Source organism: Nicotiana tomentosiformis, chromosome 12 (assembly GCF_000390325.3).
Source record: "Nicotiana tomentosiformis chromosome 12, ASM39032v3, whole genome shotgun sequence".
NCBI lineage: Eukaryota > Viridiplantae > Streptophyta > Magnoliopsida > Solanales > Solanaceae > Nicotiana > Nicotiana tomentosiformis.
This window is the reverse complement of record NC_090823.1, coordinates 106,901,911-106,921,315: the sequence shown is the minus strand read 5'-3', so window position 1 is coordinate 106,921,315 and position 19,405 is coordinate 106,901,911. Positions and strand designations below refer to the sequence as shown.

Genomic DNA, 19,405 nt, shown 5'->3' with positions numbered 1-19,405 from the left:
AAGTATAGTCATAAATGCTCGTTCTGTATTGAGCACCAAACTCAACTCTAAGGACTGCCATAGCGTGTGGACAAGGTATTTTGTCTAGGTCGAACTTTCTACAAGAACATATTCTGTTGCGTAGATCAACCTTTGCAACCGCACCATGACAGGTGATGTTGAACACTTGTTGCCTTATTGGATGGACCAATAGCCTGTTGCCCAAATTTGCATTTCTATTAATCTTCTTTTCAACTGAAGGTACACAAATGGTTGAAGTATCGAGGAACTGCATACGCCTCTCATAGAATTTTTGAGAAAATCTCCTGCTAATAGCATCGAATAAGGCAGTGATAAGGAATTCTCTTTCGAGTAGAAATATTGAGTTAACAGACTCAAAAGTATTTGTGGTCAATACTTCATACCTGAAATAAGGATATATAAGACTTTTTTAGAATTTGGAATATAAGCAATATTGGTCAAACATCTTAAGATATTTTACACATCTCTTATAAAATAGGTTACTGGACTTCCAAGTTCAAACATCTTACGAGATGTTTCAAACATCTTATAAGGTGTTTCAAACATCTTTTATGATGTTTTAAACATCTCTTAAGATATTTCAGGCTTCACATGAAACATGTTACTGCATTCCCATTTCTACAAGATGTTTTACAAGGGAAGTGCGCTTTGCTCCATTTGTGGAACCCAACATCCTCCTCAAGATATTTAGCAACTCTTACATCATTATCTTTGATTTGTTGAAAATGATCATTGAACTCGTCAATCCTATAAGCTTTAGCTGCAGAATAATAATGGTAAACTCCGCAATGAAAATTTTTGCGAATATTTTCGGCAAGGCGCTTCATGCAAAATCCGTGATGAGCCTGAGGGTAAAATTTTGAGATCCCATTTGCTATGCTTATGTGCCTATCAGAAATTATACACAACTCAACACTGTCGGGGTGTATGCTGGACAATTATTCAAAAAACTATTCATATGCGGCATCACACTCCTTGTCTACTACACAAAATGCCACAGGACAAATATGGTTTTTTGAATCCTGTGCCACGGCAGATAACAACACTCCACGATACTTTCTCATCAAAAATATCTCATCAACAGCTATGACTTTCCTCATAAACAAAAATCCCTAAATCCAAGCTTCATAAGCTACAAAAAATACTAAATCTTTCCCTTATTATCAAGCTTCAGTGCCGTCTTGCTTCCTTCATTTGCGTTCCTAAGCGCGTAGCGGTACGCATCTAAAATTTCATACCCATGCTCCGGAGTCCCCATTTCCATAGCCTTTGCAATATGACCTCCCTTTATACACTTCCAATAGCTAACATTACAACCCAAATCTAAATGAACTGTTTCCATAATTTCTTTGTTAGATGGACCTCTGCCCTCTTGAAACTTAGAATGAATGTATTCACCAATGACATCCGCAAAGGCGTGTGGATGCTTTTCTGTAAGATGTTGTGACCCGCATCTGTGCTCATTCTTGTACCTCATAATATAAAACATGTCAGTACTTATATATTTGATAGCTCACAACCACCACTTGCAATTGTTGTCTACACATTTGACACAGTACATAAATTTAGTACTCTTCACTGATTTGAAACGAAAAGGAACCTTCAATACAACTAGCTCGCGCTTGTTTTTGAAACTTAAACCCTTATAAAACTCTGTGCCGTCTTCATAATTGTGGCTGCTTTGTGTTGTCAATTCTACCTCTAGTGAGTTGCTTTCAACTCCAAGAAATTTTACATATTCTTCTTCTTCGATTTCTGGTATATCCATATTCAAAGGACCCATTTTTGGAATCTATTCAAAAGATCTTCTTCAATATCATCCAATTCATGGCTATCATATTATTCCATTAGAGGAGAATTTGGAAATTCTACCAATCTTTCAACCACAGATACAATTCACCATGACAATCAACTCCCAATACAATATAATTAACTCTTCGAACGCCAGGTAAAACGTGTAGAGGACTCCACCAATTCACCATGACAATCAACTCCCAATACAATATAATTAACTCTTCGAACGCCAGGTAAAACGTGCAGAGGACTCCACCAATTCACCATGACAATCAACTCCCAATACAATATAATCAATCATTTTGTAATGAAATACCTGCAAATATCACAAATATATAAATAATTGGTATAAAGAATCAACTTTTTTGCAAACATCCTAATGATGTTTCAAACTTTCTAAGAAGATGTTTAAAACATCTTGAGAATATACTTAGTATGTTTGAAATATTCTGAGAGGATGTTTGAAACATCTTGAATGGACTTTCAGGATGTTTGAAACAAGTACCTACAATTATATCATGATGTTTTAAACATCTCACAGAATGTTTTAAACATGTCACCGGATGTTTGAAACATCTCGTCAAATATCTCACCGGATGTTCGAAACATCTCGTCAAACATCTCACCGGATGTCTAAAACATCTCATCAAACATCTCACCGGATGTTTGAAACATCTCATAGGATGTTTAAAGAATCAGAAAAACCTGAGTTCTGCAGATGAAAAAAATAAGATTAAACATCAATCTTTACTTACCAACAATGACGAATAAACTGGATATCTCCCTTGAAATAATGCACAAGTAAAATTAGCAAATCACGATCAACTGTTTCTCAATGGCACAAGGGTCAATCTTCAATTCTTCTTGTTATTTTTTCACTAATCTTTCTCAACAAAGAACATGAACATCAAAGAAGAAGATCTGTGAAAAATAATGTCGGGATTAAAGAAAGAAGAAGAAGAGATTGAACACAGCAGAAGAAGAACAAGAGAAAAAATATAGGTTTTTGTGAATTAGGAATGAGGAATGGGGGTTGGGAGCGGGAATGGGAGCTGGGGAGGGTTTTCGTTTTTTAGAGAGGGTGGGGCCCATTTGGGGCAGTTGTGATAATTGTAAAAATTTAGAGTTTTTTTTAAACCTAGTTATAAATATTAAACACTAACAATGAAAGTGTCTTTTTTACACCAATCTTAACACTCTTGTCTTATAAATTGCTTCAAGTGTTCAAAAGTCCTATAAATTTAATTCCCCTGAGTTACCATTTGGTTCAAAAATATTAAAAGAGTAGAGTTTAGATGAAATGTAAAAAAGTCGTTCAAATTCTTATGTGGTAATTCAACTTTAAACCTAGGAGGTTTCCTACTTATTATATAGTAAGTATAAGTATAAGTTTGATATGATATGATGATGATGTAGATATAGATAGATTACCTTCCTTCTAGTTTAAAAGACATTATTTTTCTTTTGATTTAGAAATATTCTACAATAATTGTAAGAATTTTTCAAAACAAATTTAGGGTCTATTAGGAAATTAACATGATTTTATAATTTTATTCCCTTTAGCTACATATAAACAACGATGTACTCTCATATTTTTGACAGATATTGTCTCCAGTTTCTTTGATTTCTTCAAAATATTTTTTCATTTAGAGTTCATTTGGACATAACCTTTTTTCGATTTTTTTTTTTAAATCAGTGTTTGGCCATAAAATTTCACTTGAAGATGAATTTTTGAATTTTTCAAAAATTTAAAAAACTCCAAAAAGCAGTTTTTCAAAAATTTCACTCAGATCACTCACAAAATTTTAAAAATAACCCAAAATTATATTTATGTCCAAACATAACTCTAATTTTTAAATACCATTTTCACTTTAAAAAATTCACTTTTTTGTTGAAAATTTATAATTCCTATGTCCAAACGCCCGCTTAATATCTTAAAAAGAAAATATCCATAGTGCTTAATGAAAAAAGTGTAATATTGGAAGGGGAAGATTGGCCAAGATATAATTATTTGATTAATAAATAAATTTAAATAATTATTACAAGAAATTAATACAAGAGAGGTAAGCGTAAAATTATACTTGACTCATAAAAAATATTAGTGTTACAAAATCAAACCTAAAGGAAAATCTTAAAAATTAGTGCGAAAATTATTTTCTAAAGAAATAAGATACTATTCAATATTTGGAGAATAGGCCCAAAATAGTCCAGTATCTTTGGACTTTAACTCAAACTAGTCCTATTTCTTTCACATGGAGCACTAATAGTCCACATTCTTTAATAAAGTGGTACACTTTTAGTCTCCATGTTTGATATGAAAAAAAGTATTTTTCATAGGAAAATATTTCCCTAGAAAATGAGTGGTTATCATTTATTTTTTCTTGTTTATTTGGTGAGTGAAAAAATATTTTCTAGTGTTTGTTTAGTGAGTAAAAATTATTTTTTAGAAATTTGTTTATGCAACCTTTCTTACCCCCTCTCCCTTTTCCAAAATCCCCATATTTCCCGTTCTCCCCTTCCCCATCCCCTCACCTCCTCCCAACCCCAATTACCCAACGTTTTCAAGACTCTATTTTCTTCAAGAATTTAATTATTCTTTTAAAAAATTACACAAACCCAAAGGGACTAATGTGTTGCTTTACCTTTTCTCGCAAAAATAACGTTGAAATTTGTGTTACACAACTAACAAGAAAATACTCTTTTTTTGTTGAAAAAGAAAGTACTCTTTCTACAACATGAAAAAAGTACTCATTTTGTCAAAATGAACGAAAATACTTTTTCTATATCATAAAAAAAATACTTTTTTCAACATCATTTTATTGAAATAAAAGAAAATATTTTTTCTAAATCATAAAAAGAAGAAGAATTAACCCAAATAGCCTCTTACCTAACTACTTAAACTAAAAATAGCTGATGGAGGTATAATATATGTATAATCTATGTATTATATGTGTATAATTATGCATAATAAATGTATAATCTATGTATGGCTAGAAAATATAAACAGTGAAGAAAAGTTTGAAGAAAAGGGTGTGAAAGGTTGAAGAAAAGTATTGGAAAATATTTTTTCTTCTCTCGACAGGGAAAATATTTTTCTCCAATTGGAGAAAAAAGTGTTCATGAGAAAAATATTTTCCAAAATATTTAAGCCAATCAAACATGAAAAAATTAAAAATATTTTTTTTTCATATCAAACATGGAGACAAAAAGTATACCACTTTATTAAAGAATGTGGACTATTAATTTTCCATGTGAAAAAAATATGACTAGTTTGAATTAAAGTCCAAAGATACTGGACTATTTTTGGTCTTTTCTCTCAATATTTGCAATTTAAGTTTGTGTCTACCGGTAGGTGACAAGTTTGGTGAGATGAACAAATGATAGAGTCGTGTAAAGCACTGTTTACCCGAAAACCGGATAGAATTTACTTTATACGTAGTTATAAGGATATGTGGTATAGCTTAATATAAATTGTAAGGATAAATAGAAATTTCAAATACGGATACCAAATAAACACGGTTGGAAAGAAGATGATTTTTAGGAATAAGCAAGATGAATAAATTTATGAATCTTAAAAGAATAACTCTTCAATATAGGAGTGTATGGTGCTTGAATTTATAATGTAAGCCAAAGAACTGCCTTCTACCGTAATGTAGCCATCCTCTTTATAGTGGAGGATCCTACTTTAGATATAATTAAAAATACATAGTGGAGAACCCATGATAAATCTTTTGTTCCCTAATTTCCGCCGAGATTCTCTCCCTTAGTGTGTTTGCAACGGCTCGTGTCTGTGAGCTCGAGCTCGATCGGCCTCGGTACTGGTCGGTATTACTTCTAGAGCTCGATGTGAACTCGGAATCAGGTGATGATTCGGGCTCGGTATCAGTTGGCCTCTGCCCCTTAAGCTCGAAATTATCTCATCATAGTTCGATTCGGACCCGAGCTCGATAATGACTTCGAACTCGGTATTTGACCTATACCTAAAATCTGAAGCTCGTTCATACCATCTTCGGAACCCATCTCGATATTACAAAATATTTCTTCGATCCATTATGTTTCGACCTTGATCGATCGTACGAAGACCTAAATCAATTTCAACCGTATACAGATAGTCCTCTCATTTCTCGGGAAGGATGTGGTGAGAAACGATATGATTTCTTAATGGCTCGATTGGATATGCGTTGACGTTTGCATCAAGCCCGACCATGACATCCGTGATAGTTGTTTGTCGGTTTAGCTTACCAAGGCATTTAATGCGTGTCAGACGGTGGTCGGCCACCGCTGATATTGAACTGTCATTGCTTAAATAAATAAATAGCCCTTCCTTCCACTATTTATCACTATTACGTCTTCAATCTTCAAAAATAATTTAAGTTCTTTTTTGTCTCTTCTAAGTTCATTCGCTGATCTGTGACTCTTTTCTGCAAAATTCTTCTTCTAAACCACCAAATCTTTGTCACCTTCTTTAAATTCAAAAATGGTGAAGACATCAAAAACCGTCCTCCAAAAACAAAAAGCTTCTTCTTCCCAATCTGTCGCCGACAAAACACCGGTGGATCCACGGCCTGAGGAGTGCATTCCGTCGGCGTGTATTCTTACCTCCAATTTCAAACTTGATAAAGGTTCGCCGGTTCCTTGCCGATGTGAGCCCGTATCGAGATATATTTGTTCGATAACCAGGGAGTATATCGAGCAGATAAAAAAAAGATTGTAACTGGGGGAACAAAGAAGTGGTAGTGCAGTCTCCCGAAGAGGATATTACTACTCACATGAGAGGGTTTTTAAGGGTGTACACTTACCCTTTCACGTTAGGTCCCCTCGACCCTGTTATCATAGATTTTTGTCGTAAATACTGTTGATACCCAATTTTTTCCTCATATTTTCAAATATATATATATATATATATATATATATATATATATATATATATATACATAATTTTTAAAGCTTTAAATCAATTTATTTCTGTATTTTTTATTATATAAATATCTAATAATTACCCTATAAATTATTTTTATGATGATATAATCATCTAGATTTATCAATTATACCAATATGAGATTTTAAATATTTTCAGGGCATTTCTTATAATTACATTTGCATTTTTCAGGGCTAAATTGCATATTTTGCAATAATAGCCCATATACATGTATAATTACATTATTTGTGCAACAAATAACTTTTTATATTTTTATAATGTTAAATAATTGTTTTAATCATTTTCATGCACAAATTATATTTTTTTATTTTTTTATTATGTTTTTATAAATTATTTATTTGTTAAAATTGGGTATTTAAAATCTAGCCCTAAATTCCATCTAATTTCGGACCTAACTACCCAAACATAGCCCAATTACCCCTGCCCAAAGACCAATTAACCCAACCCCATACCCGATCGCGACCCGTTTAATCACTCGACCCAAAACCCTTTTTAAATCGTGGTCGTTGATCTATTAGATCAATGGCCCACATTACACCCTCCCTTTTTAATTATACCCAAACCCCCTAACCCTAAATCATTCCTCACTGCCCGCCGCCCTTGAATCCTCTCATCTCAAATCTCTCAAACCCTAGCCGTCTTTCCCCCAATTTTCTCTCCTAATCCCACCGGACATGGGATTACATAAATGTTTCTTGCCATATTCTACTTCCGCCTGGTATTGGAACCTTCTATATACCGCTTGCCTAAATATGGCAAGCAGATCTCATCAACTTCGAACCAAAGCTGGTTTAGTTCCTTGACTTTTTCCGTCTATGTTCATTTTGTTCTTTTATGGTATGAATCTCTGTGTATTTCTGTGATTCCTATTCACCCTAAAATTAGGGTTTCAGATTCTTTTAAATCGAACCAAGTCTGGTTCGATTCTTTGATTTTAAAAGGTATTTCTGTCTATGTTCATCTTATTCTATGCAGCATGTGCTTTTTACCTTTTATTTATTTTAGATTTCTGCCGATTTGTGTACTTTACCTAAAGTTAGGGTTTTGAAATTTTCTCTTTTCCTTACTGATTTCGATTTCTTTACTTTCTCATGTTTGATTGATGATTTTCCTTGTTTGGATGTTAATTTCTACTACATTATAAACCCTCCCCATCCCCTTTGAGACAGACTGGAATCGTTAATGTTTACTAAAAATGGAATTTATCACTCTTTGTTCTCTAAATACTCTAGTTCTATATTCTGGTTCCTGGCCGGCTGAAAGTCAAGGCCAGAAATTCTGGGTTCTTGCTACTGTGGACTTTGTTCTTTCTTGGTTTTCGCTTAACTGGTGAGTTGCTGAACTTTTGTCACTTCATTCCTATTTACCTGTCATTTGCATATGTTTTTGCTTTTGAAGATTGTAGTTTAATGTGTTTTCTGGGATATTCTTGTATGCAATCCTGATCGCTTTACTTTAATTTTTGGTCTCTCTAATCTTCACTTCATTATGTTGGTAATCTGAAACATACCTAAGCATAATTTGAGTAATCAAGATTCTCTTAATTTCGTTTAGCCAATGTGTTACTGCTTGACATCTCTTTGGTGTTTAATCCTTCTTAAGGTTGTACATTCTGTTATTCGAATATGCTCCATATGCATAATTTGAACTTCCTTTGGATTAACTGGTCTATTAGGTCAGATTTGAATGCTTACACTTAGTGTATGACATGAGTTTATCTTCCCTTTCTGTTCTGAATCTCTATAATGGCAATCTTGCATAGGTAGTATGTTTTAATTCTCTGTCAAGATCCTGTTCTATCAATCATGACTAGTTCTCAGTTAATATACCCCTTAGCATGTTTTGGCTCACTTGATCCACCAGTATGTTGTCATAATTTGTGCTTCCCTACTATGTCTAAATGTTGTTCTACTACCTGATGTGAAGTTAACATGCCTATCTTGTGACACTGGCATCTGTACTTAACATAATTTGGATATTTTCCCTGTTATGAGTCTGTGTACTCCAATCCTGCAAACCTGTTTGTTAATGTGTAACTACTTATGCACTAGGTGTTGAACTTGTTCTTCTAAATCTTGCTAAAGGTGTTCTTAAAACCTAAAAGCATGTTTGATTATTTGCTTTATGTGCCCAACTTGACTATTTTTGTACCCTTCAATTCTGTCCCTCAGCACCACTCTCCCTCATTATCGTTTATGTTATTTTGAACTCCTTATTCCTAGCTGGCCGAAAGCCAAGGCTATCAAGGCTCTTACCACTGACCTCCCTAGTGTGAACACTGCTCAGGGTTCATTTGAGACCCTTGTGAACTCTGACACACTAGGATTTGGTCCATAATCTTCCCTCTGAACTGTCTCTGTTAACCTCCCTAGTGTGAGCACTGCCGTGGGTTCTTGAAGCCCTTGGGAACTCTGACACACTAGGGCCTTGGTTCTATATACTCAACTCTATTTTGTGCCCACTGTGTGAATCACTCAATTCCTGGCTACCTTATGTCCATGAAGATGTAATTTTGGGTTATATCTTTGGGCCTGCTGTAGGCTCCCTATAGCTATTCTACTTTGTAATTTATTCTATTCATTCTGGATTTGTAATAATTCTTTTAATGACATTTTGGGGTATTAGTAAAAGTGGAAAAGGGGTTTTATCTTACACTTGCATTAAAACGGGTAGAAATCCTGCCTATAGGTTCGTTACTTAGCTAAAATGTGTTATTATGCTCAAACATGTTCAATTGTCATGTGTTAGAAATCTTGCCTATAGGTATCCTATTATGCTCAAACATGTTCTATTATTATGTGTTAGCAATCTTGCCTATAGGTTCTTCATTTGGTTCAAATGTGTTCTGCTTCTGCTTGCTAGAAACCATGCCTATAGGATAATTAATGATGAATGTCTCAATGTGCACATAAGACTCTGTTTACATACGGCTTAATCTACGGATTTAGATGCCATTCCTATAGGATCTAAAAATTAGTTTTAATTATATAAATCATGTCTATCGGGTCTGAATCAGTCTTAATTGCCGCCTTGCTCATTTCTTCAACACTGTGCTAATCATAACTATTAGATACCATGCCTATAGGACTCGATTAAGCAGTTCTGAACATATTCTTGTGATTGTCATTGTCAGTTGCTGCGAGAATCACTTAGGCATCATGACTATAGATTTAATCTCTTATGCTTGTAATCAGTAGGCAACTATGTAGGCTGTAAAAAATTGTATTAAAAGGAAAAGGCTTGTAAAACTGCTTGGTTATGAAATTCGGAATCACATAGAGATCCTGCCTATAGGATTCTGCAAACCTATTAAAATCTGCAACTGTCAATATGAATCAGTTTGCGTGCGTTTGTTGTTTTAAGTGCGGGGGCTAACTTAAGCCCTTATTTGCTTATACGTGAAAGTCCAAATTGTTTTGCATGTCGTCTAGTCTTTTCTCCTTTTGAGCAACCTAAGTTAAAGTCTAGAACCACTCCGAGATAAAGGTCCAAATGCCTCCTAGACTATAGGCATGGGACAGGTAGTGCACACACATAGTTGTCACGTGTCGAAGCCCGATTTCGCGAGAAAAAGGGGCGCGACAGCATGGCGACTCTGTTGGCGAATATATTTTAGGCTCTTACCATTGCAAACTTGGTCTTTATGAATTAGTCTCTTCCGATAAGCATGTCTTTATTATTTTGCTGTTACTTGAATATCCTGCTCCCATTTTTCCCTTTTATTGCTACATGCACACCCTCTTCCCTATTTTCCCTATTTTTCCTTTAACTCTTCGCTTAATTTGGTTACAATGTGTATTTCCCCTTTATTTCCTAATCATGTTCACTGGATCCAAACTTTTAAAATTTGCTATATCATGTCTCCCCAATCCTTACCACTTTATTTGCTTTATTACAATTCTTTCACAGTACGCGAACTAACTTCTTCCCTGTTTTTCTTTCTTATATGTTTTTACATTTATTTAATACTGCATTTACTGCTTTCATCATGCAAAATACTTGACAACGTGTTGTTTTATCTTTGCACAAAGCATGCTCCGCATTATATTCCACTCGTGTATACTTAATACCATAGCGGCACTTGATGAGTGTCCGCGCTCTTCCTAAAATCATCCTTTTAAATTTGGAAAGGCTTATTTGCAGTAAAACTAGTCGATCAGCGGTGCAATCGACGGTTCAATGCCTTTCCCTCTCAAGTTATCCATATGAGGGTACCGGTCTAGGCTCTTCTAGAAACCCCCACTCTGATATTAACTATGCATGCATCATGTCTAAACCTAGTATGGGTTAGAACGCTATCCGCGTGATAACCCTCTAAGGCAAAACTTGTCCAAAGCCCATCGGGATTTCCATAATCCCAACGGGCATAATCATGATATGTGCATTATTTGGATAAAACGTGCCAATATGCTAATCATTAATGCGTAACTAGTCGAATCCAGAGGGGAGAAAGGGCTAACTTTATCTGTTTTGCAGAAATGAGGCACGAAGTCTCCAGGTTCGGCATGGTTTGAAGTATCCCATCTTTGTTGCTAGATTGGTGGGAAACTCTCTCGCCAAGCGACAGAAACCATATGAAAAGAGTTATCGGGAATTTACCTTCTTTGCTAGACATTCAGCCAAACAATATACTGATTGAGGCCGTTGCTATGTTCTGGGATGAGAAGAGGGCTGTTTTCCGTTTCGGTCACATAGAAATGACTTCTCTTCTAGAGGAAATAAGAGGCTTTGCTGGGCTTCCCTGGGACAACCCTGGTCTGTTGGTACCGAAAAATCACACTTCTCGAGATTTTCTTAAAATGATGGGTTTTAGAAGGAATGATGAGTTAGTCTGTCTGAAGAAGTCTTACATAGCATTCGACTTCCTTTACGAGCGTTATGGGCACATAAAGTCCTACCGTCTTTATCATGATGAATTTTCTATCACCTCTCTGGGTTGGACTCATCGCCGAGTTTTGTGTTCATTATCTATTTTCTAGGGATGCTGGTATTCCCAATACAAGGAGAAAGAATTCACACTTGCTTGGCTATGGTTACTAAGACCCTAATAGAAGGAATTAAGGGACAGACTTACACTATTGTCCCAATGATCATAGCGGAGATATACCGAGCCTTGGACCGTTGCAAGAAAGGATATAGGCATTTTGAGGGTTGCAATCTGTTACTGCAAATATGGCTGTTGGAAAATCTTCAAAGGGGACAATACCGTCAAGAATTTTTGCGGCGGCCATGGAATGACCACATAGCTTTTCACCATCCGAAAAGAATGACTTTTATCCCGGGTAGGTTTGCACAACCAGGAAACGCTGTGGGCTGGGTACACTTCTTTAGTAATTTGACTGACGACAAGGTCCATTGGATATTCGAGTGGTTCCCTACTAGCGAATTCATCATCAGGTCAAGAGATGTTCCTCATCTAGTGCTAATCGGATTAAGGGGTATCTATCCTTATGCTTCTATCAGAGTCATGAGGCAAGCTAGGAGAAAACATATTATACCACGAGTTTCCAAAATGGTTCATTACAAAGTAGATTTCCAAGGGAATGTCATTCCATGCAAGTTCAAGGCACAACACATGTGGCATCAAAAGATTATTGTGGAGAAATATACCATCGAGCCAGACAGGTATCATGATGGCCATGTGTGCTTCTACCCATCATAGTTGGTCGATGACATAGCAGGATAGGTCAAGCAAGGGGTTGATTTGAGGAATAGGGTCATAGACGACGCTGCTGAAGCACAAGTCAAATACATGAGGTTGCAGAAAAGGGTCTTTGAATTTGAGTCCAGGCATTTGGAACAGCATAAAGTGGACATAGAAACAATCAATGAATGGAGGGGAATCACTACTAAATCAACAGAAAGTTTGGAGTATTTGGAGCAGGGTTTGATGGAACTTGAGGGAAAGATGAGGAAAATGATCTCGGATTGTCAGAACGCAGAGGACAATGAAGGAGGACATCTAGCAAGGGCGTATCTGCTATTGGACATGCGCAACCTGGGGAATCTGATTGACGGGGCTAAGAAGGCCAAGCTTGGAGAAGGTCCCTCTGGGACTAAGTAGATTAGGGGTGATATTTTCTAGATTCGTTTTAGAATTTGATTGTAGTAAGGCAAATGCCACTAGTGACTCTTTATAATTATTGTCGTTTTAGTATAGATTTGGTCTATTTATCATATTAATGTAATGATGCAGTTATCGGCATTGATTTTTCTCCAAATCTATATGTCGCTAGGCCTACCTCTGGCATGATGAGGTCCCTAAATTAGGACGCGAATTCTGCAATACGTGTTTAAATATCGTAAATATACTTTTAATACTCTTTACTAACTTGTTTACCTTTTGTTTTTCTTCTTTTCTTTGTTTATTCCCATCCCATAAGGTTGGTTTGTGCATACTGGCATCATCGGTATATCATACAAGATCTAGAGGTCCTCCACCTCCTCCTCCTCCAAGTAATACTAAGAACAAAGGAAAGGATTAGATGGATGATCTTAGCGGTATCAGGAAAGACAACGCTACACATGCAGAGAATGTTGAGACTTCGGATGGTCGGGGTACTCCGGCACAGAACGACTTGGTTTTGCGATTAGAGCAAAAGATACTGGAGTTATAAGGGGAACTTGAGTAGGTCCATAACTTGGCAAACCTTTCCCTTACCTTGAATGTTCCCGACATCAACCAACAAAATGCCCAAAACTCAACACCTCCTCAAAACACACAAAACCAGCACCCGCAAAATCCTCCCGTACCTCATCAATATGCCACGCCTCCCTAAAATCCTAATCCTCCACCAGCACTAACTCCTCCGCAGCATCATCATCATCCGACCCAGTACCCACAAACTATCACATACCACACCCCTCAGAATGTACCACAGCCTACTCCTGACCCGCAAAACTCAACCAATGACCACCATTACGCCCAAATTCTTGGAGTCCACCAAAAGCAATCCCATATATGTGGAAACCTTACCCCATACCCTATAATAGACCCTATACATACCCGAATCCGCCGAGAAGGACCTGCTCATCAAGAACATAGTAGAGGAACTCAAGAAACTTACCGACAGGGTTCAAAATGTCAAAGAGGTCAAAGGCATTGAGGGTTTGAATTATGAATATTTATGTATTCAGCCGGACGTAGAACTGCCAGAGGGTTATAAAACCTCCTAAGTTTGAAATGTTCGACGGAACAGGTGATCCGAAGGTGCACTTGAGAACATATTGTGACAAGCTTGTAGGAGTTGGCAGGGATGAAAGAATCCGCATGAAGCTATTCATGAGAAGCCTCACTGGAGACGCCATGTATTGGTACATCATTCAGAACCCAAAGAAATAGGTTAGTTGGGTAAGCATGGCATCGGATTTCATGGATCGGTTCAGGTTTAACACAGAAAACGCACCAGACATTTTCTACATCCAAAATCTCAAGAAGAAGCCATTGGAAACTTTCTGCAAGTATGCTACTCGATGGAGGTCTGAAGCTGCAAAAGTAAGGCCAGCGCTAGAAGAAGAACAGATGAATAAGTTCTTCATCAGAGCTCAGGATCCGCAATACTACGAAAGATTGATGGTTATTGAAAACCATAAATTTTCTGATATCATCAAGTTGGGAGAGAGAATAGAAGAAGGGATCAAAAGCGGAATGGTGACAAATTTTGAAGCACTCCAAGCCACAAATAAGGCCCTGCAGTCAGGAGGTATCTCCAAGAAGAAAGAAGTAGGTGCAGTAATGGTAGCCCAAGGTCCGAAGTCTCCTCTCACATACCAAACACCTCCACCCACATATCAGCCTTCACCTCCCAGATACTGACAACCTGCCAACACTTACCATACCTATAACACCCAACCCGCATACTACCACTCACCACCAGCCCGCCAAAACTACCAAAAACCTAGAGCAAATTTCGACTGCAGACCACCCATACAATACACCCCAATTGGTGAACCTATAAACTAACTGTACGAGAGACTGAAGGTTGCCGGTTATATCACTCCCATTCCCACTGTCGCCATGGAAAATTCCTCTCAATGGGTCAATCCAAATAAGACATGTGCCTATCACTCAGGCATAAAAGGTCATACTATTGATGAGTGTCGTACTTTGAAGGATAAGATTTAGACATTAATCGACACCAAAGTCATACAGGCAAAGTAGGTTGCGCCCATTATCCGTAACAATCCTCTCCCGGATCACAAGGGCGGAGGGGTAAACATGATAGAGACCGATGAAGAATGGGACTTAGAGGGGTCAATTGGACTCATTCGAGAAGGGGATAATCCTGAAACATCTCCAGTCACTCTCACACCTATCATGGTACAAACTCAGGCACCAATTGAAGTTGAGGTAGATGCACCAACTCCATTTGAGGTTGAAGTAACAACACCCTTCACCGTGATGGCAGCAGCTACACCGCCTTATAAGTCTAATAATATACCATGGGATTATGTTACAGAAGCAAGAATGAAAGGAAAGGGGGAAATGAAAGAAACTGGTGTAGCACAAGGTATGACCAGAACTGGTAGGGTTTACACGCCCGAGCATTTGGGGGGAACAAGTAAAGAAGCCGTTTCCAGGCAGCCCATCATTGAAACCGGCCCGAATGATCTTTGGAGAAAGGTGCAAGCAAGGGAGTATCCTGTGGTTGATCATTTGAACAAAACCCCTGCTCAGATATCTATTCTATCACTACTGCAGAATTCTGAGGCACACAGGAATGCGTTGATTAAAGTGTTGAATGAGGCTTATGTACCCAACAAAATTACTAGTGGATAGATGGCCAATATGATAGGACAAGTGTTGGAAAGCCACAAGATCACTTTTCATGAAGACGAGCTACCACCAGAAGGACTAGGTCACAACAGCACACTGCATATCACAGTGCAGTTTGAGGATAAGTTCATTGCTAGAGTACCGATAGATGGGGGTTCAAGTCTTAACATATGTCCACTAACTACTCTGAAAAGATTGGATAAAGTCCTGCACGAGATACGAGTAGGAAGTATGAATGTGAAAGCATTTGATGGGTCTTAAAGGGCCACAATTGGGGAAACTAACCTCAGCCTACAGATGGGCCCAACCTGGTTTGATGTTGAATTTCAAGTGTTGGACATATCTACTACCTACAACCTATTGTTGGGACGACCTTGGATACATGCCGCTGGGGCCGTAGCTTCTACTCTACATCAGGTCGTGAAGTTTGAGTGGGATCATCAGGAAGTGATCATCCATGGGGATGGAAGTAATCCCATTTACACCAGTCAAACTGTGCCGGTCATCGAGAATAGAAGGAAGTTGGGTAGAGAAACATACCATCGCATCGAGCGCGTCAACGCAATTGAAAAGGACAAATGGTGGAGCAGTAAGATAGAAGGCATATTAGCATGGATAGGTTATGAGCCTAGCAAAGGTCTTGGTAAGAATCTCTAGGGGATCACCAAACCAATAAAGCTAAAATGTCACGGCACAAATTTTTGGCTTGGGTATGAATACACCTGGCATGAGTATCAGAATTGGTCGCCACCAATGCATGGTCCTTATTACCCTCTAGAGCAACCAGTGCCACATTTGAGTCAGTCATTTCACCAAGCTGACATGATGTGGGAGTCCAAAAAAGATGAAGTTCTAGCCTGTATAAGGAATCTGTTTCTGGATGATGAAGACATGGATTGCAGTGCGATAGTTGAGGAGGAGGAGGAATGCCTCATTATTCAGACCGTGGAGAAGGGAGTTGTTCTCAAGAACTGGACTGTTGCACCATCAAGGGCCCATCGAGTTCCTGGGTAGCCTGGAAATTAGCATCATTTATTTTAAAAGCAATTTTTATGAGCATTTAAGACATTTTCAGTATTCTGTTTTAAGCATGTTTTGTTTTAAAATAATTGCTCAGGTCATCGAGCCGTACCTGTTTGACGTTTTCAAGATTTATATAAATGCATTGTTGTTTTTAGTAATTATTATTATTCTTTACGTTTTTTCTATAGTATTATTATTATCTATCCCGATGAACTTACGACTGTGACATGTAATGAGACAACGCAACATAAGGATAATGATTCAGAGGATCTGGAAGAGGATATAATGCCCGAGGAAATTGTTAGAGAAGTGGAAAACTTTGAAAACAAGCCTAAGTCCAATTTGTATAAAACTGAAACAGTTAATCTAGGAGACTCCGAAACAGTCAAGGAAACACATGTAAGCATTCACCTGTCACCATCAGAGAAAGAACAATACACTCATTTCTTGAAGGAATATGAGGATATCTTTGCATGGTCCTATGATGATATGACCGGTTTGAGCACGTCCATAGTGGCTCATAAACTACCTACCAACCCAATGTGTCCGCCAGTAAAGTAGAAGCTCAGAAATTTCAAGCCAGATATGAGTTTGAAAATCAAAGAAGAAGTCACCGAGCATATCAAAGCTAAGGTTCTCAGAGTGGTTGAATATCCAACTTTGTTGGCTAACATCATGCCAGTTCCAAAGAAGGATGGGAAAGTCAGAGTATGCGTCGATTATCGGGACCTAAACAAAGTAAGTCCCAAAGATGATTTCCCGTTACCCAACATACACATACTGATCGACAACTGCGCCAAGCATGAACTCCAATCCTTTGTGGATTGCTTCGCGGGATATCATCAGATCTGGATGGATGAAGAGGATGCCGAAAAGACAGCTTTTATCATACCAAAGGGGTGTACTGCTATAAAATGATGTTGTTTGGTCTGAAGAATGCTGGGGTCACTTATATGAGGGCCATGACAACTATTTTTCATGACATGATACACAAGGAGATAGAGGTATATGTGGATGACCTCATTATCAAATCCAAGAAAAGTATAGATCACATAGCAGACTTGAGTAAATTCTTTGATCTGCTTCGGAGGTACAATTTGAAATTGAATCCCGCAAAATGTGCCTTCGGGGTCCCCGCAAAAATATTATTAGGATTCATCGTCAGCCGCCGAGGAATTGAGCTAGACCCATCAAAGGTCACGGCTATCCTGGATTTTCCACCTCCAAAGAACAAGAAAGACATGATGAGCTTCTTGGGACATCTTAATTACATCAGCCGCTTCATAGCACAATCAACCGTGATCTGTGAGCTGATTTTCAAAATGTTAAACAAGGATGCCGCAACCAATTGGACTAAAGACTGCCAGAACGCTTTTGACAGAATCAAAGAATATTTGTCCACACCGCCAGTCCTAGTCCTGCCAGAACCTGGTAGACCACTGCTACTTTATCTCTCCGTATTAGATGGGGCTTTAGGTTGTGTCTTGGGACAACACGACGAGACGGGAAGGAATGAACAGGCCATATACTATCTGAGTAAGAAGTTCACACCCTACGAAGCCCAGTATTCTTTGCTGGACCGCACCTACTGTGCTTTGACCTGGATAGCCCAGAAACTGAGGCACTACTTCTATGCTTATACCACATATCTCATATCAAGGATGGATCCTCTGAAGTACATCTTTCAGAAACCCATGCCTACAGGGAAGCTGGCAAAATGGCAGATATTGTTGAGTGAATTCAACATTGTCTATATGACTCAGAAGGCGGTTAAGGGACAAGCATTAGCGGATCATCTGGCGGAAAATCCTGTAGGAGGAGAATACGAACCACTAAAAACATATTTTCCTGATGAAGAAGTATATTCGTAGGAGAAGATATCGCCGAAGCCTACGACGGGTGGAGAATATTTTTTGATGGAGCCGCAAACTTCAAAGGAGTGGGTATTGGAGCCGTTTTGGTGTTAGAAATAGGTCAACATTATCCGGTATCCGCGAAACTCAGATTTTCGTGAACCAATAATATGGCAGAATATGAGGCTTGCATATTGGGGCTCAATTTGGCCATTGACATGAATATCCAGGAATTACTAGTAATTCGTGATTCAGATCTTCTGGTACATCAGGTGCAGGGAGAATGGGCTATAAAGAATACCAAGATATTACCATATCTATATCATATGCAAGAGATGATGATGAGGTTCACGAAGATAGAGTTTAGACATGTCCTGAGAATCCAGAATGAGTTCATAGATGCATTGGCCACTTTGTCCTCCATGATACAGCATCCGGACAAGAGTTTCACCAACCCCATTCCGGTAAGGATTCATAATTAGCCAGCTTACTGCGCTCATGTTGAAGAAGAAGAAGACGGGAATCCATGGTTCCATGATATCAAGGAGTACTTGGCAAAAGGGGAGTACCCGGAGCATGTAAATCATACTAAAAATGCATGCTCCGAAGATTGTCCAACCATTTCTTCCAAAGTGGAGGAATTATGTAATGGTTCCATGGTATCAAGGAGTACTTGGCAAAAGGAGAGTACCCGGAGCATGCAAATCATACTAAAAAATGCACGCTCCGAAGATTGTCCAACCATTTATTCCAAAGTGGAGGAATTATGTACAGAAGGACTCCAGACTTAGGATTATTATGGTGTGTTGACGCCAAGGAAGCTTCCAAACTGCTCGAAGAGATACACTCTGGAACTTGCGGACCACACATAAATGGTTTTGTTTTAGCCAAGAAGATACAGCGTTCAGGTTATTTTTGGATGACTATGGAAACAGACTACATCAGGTATGTCCAAAAATGTCATCAGTGCCAAATACACGCAGATATGATATGGGTGCC

The 19,405-nt window shown here is 38.0% G+C and overlaps 1 long non-coding RNA gene across 1 annotated transcript; it reads right to left on the bottom strand.

The window, feature by feature from the left end:
* Positions 1-410: 410 nt before the first annotated feature.
* On the bottom strand, positions 411-2,834 carry LOC117281750 (uncharacterized). Its single transcript, XR_004512386.2, has 2 exons — positions 2,571-2,834; positions 411-2,131 (listed from the first exon to the last, which is right to left on the bottom strand). It is a non-coding gene; the product is annotated as an uncharacterized lncRNA (long non-coding RNA).
* Positions 2,835-19,405: the final 16,571 nt, after the last annotated feature.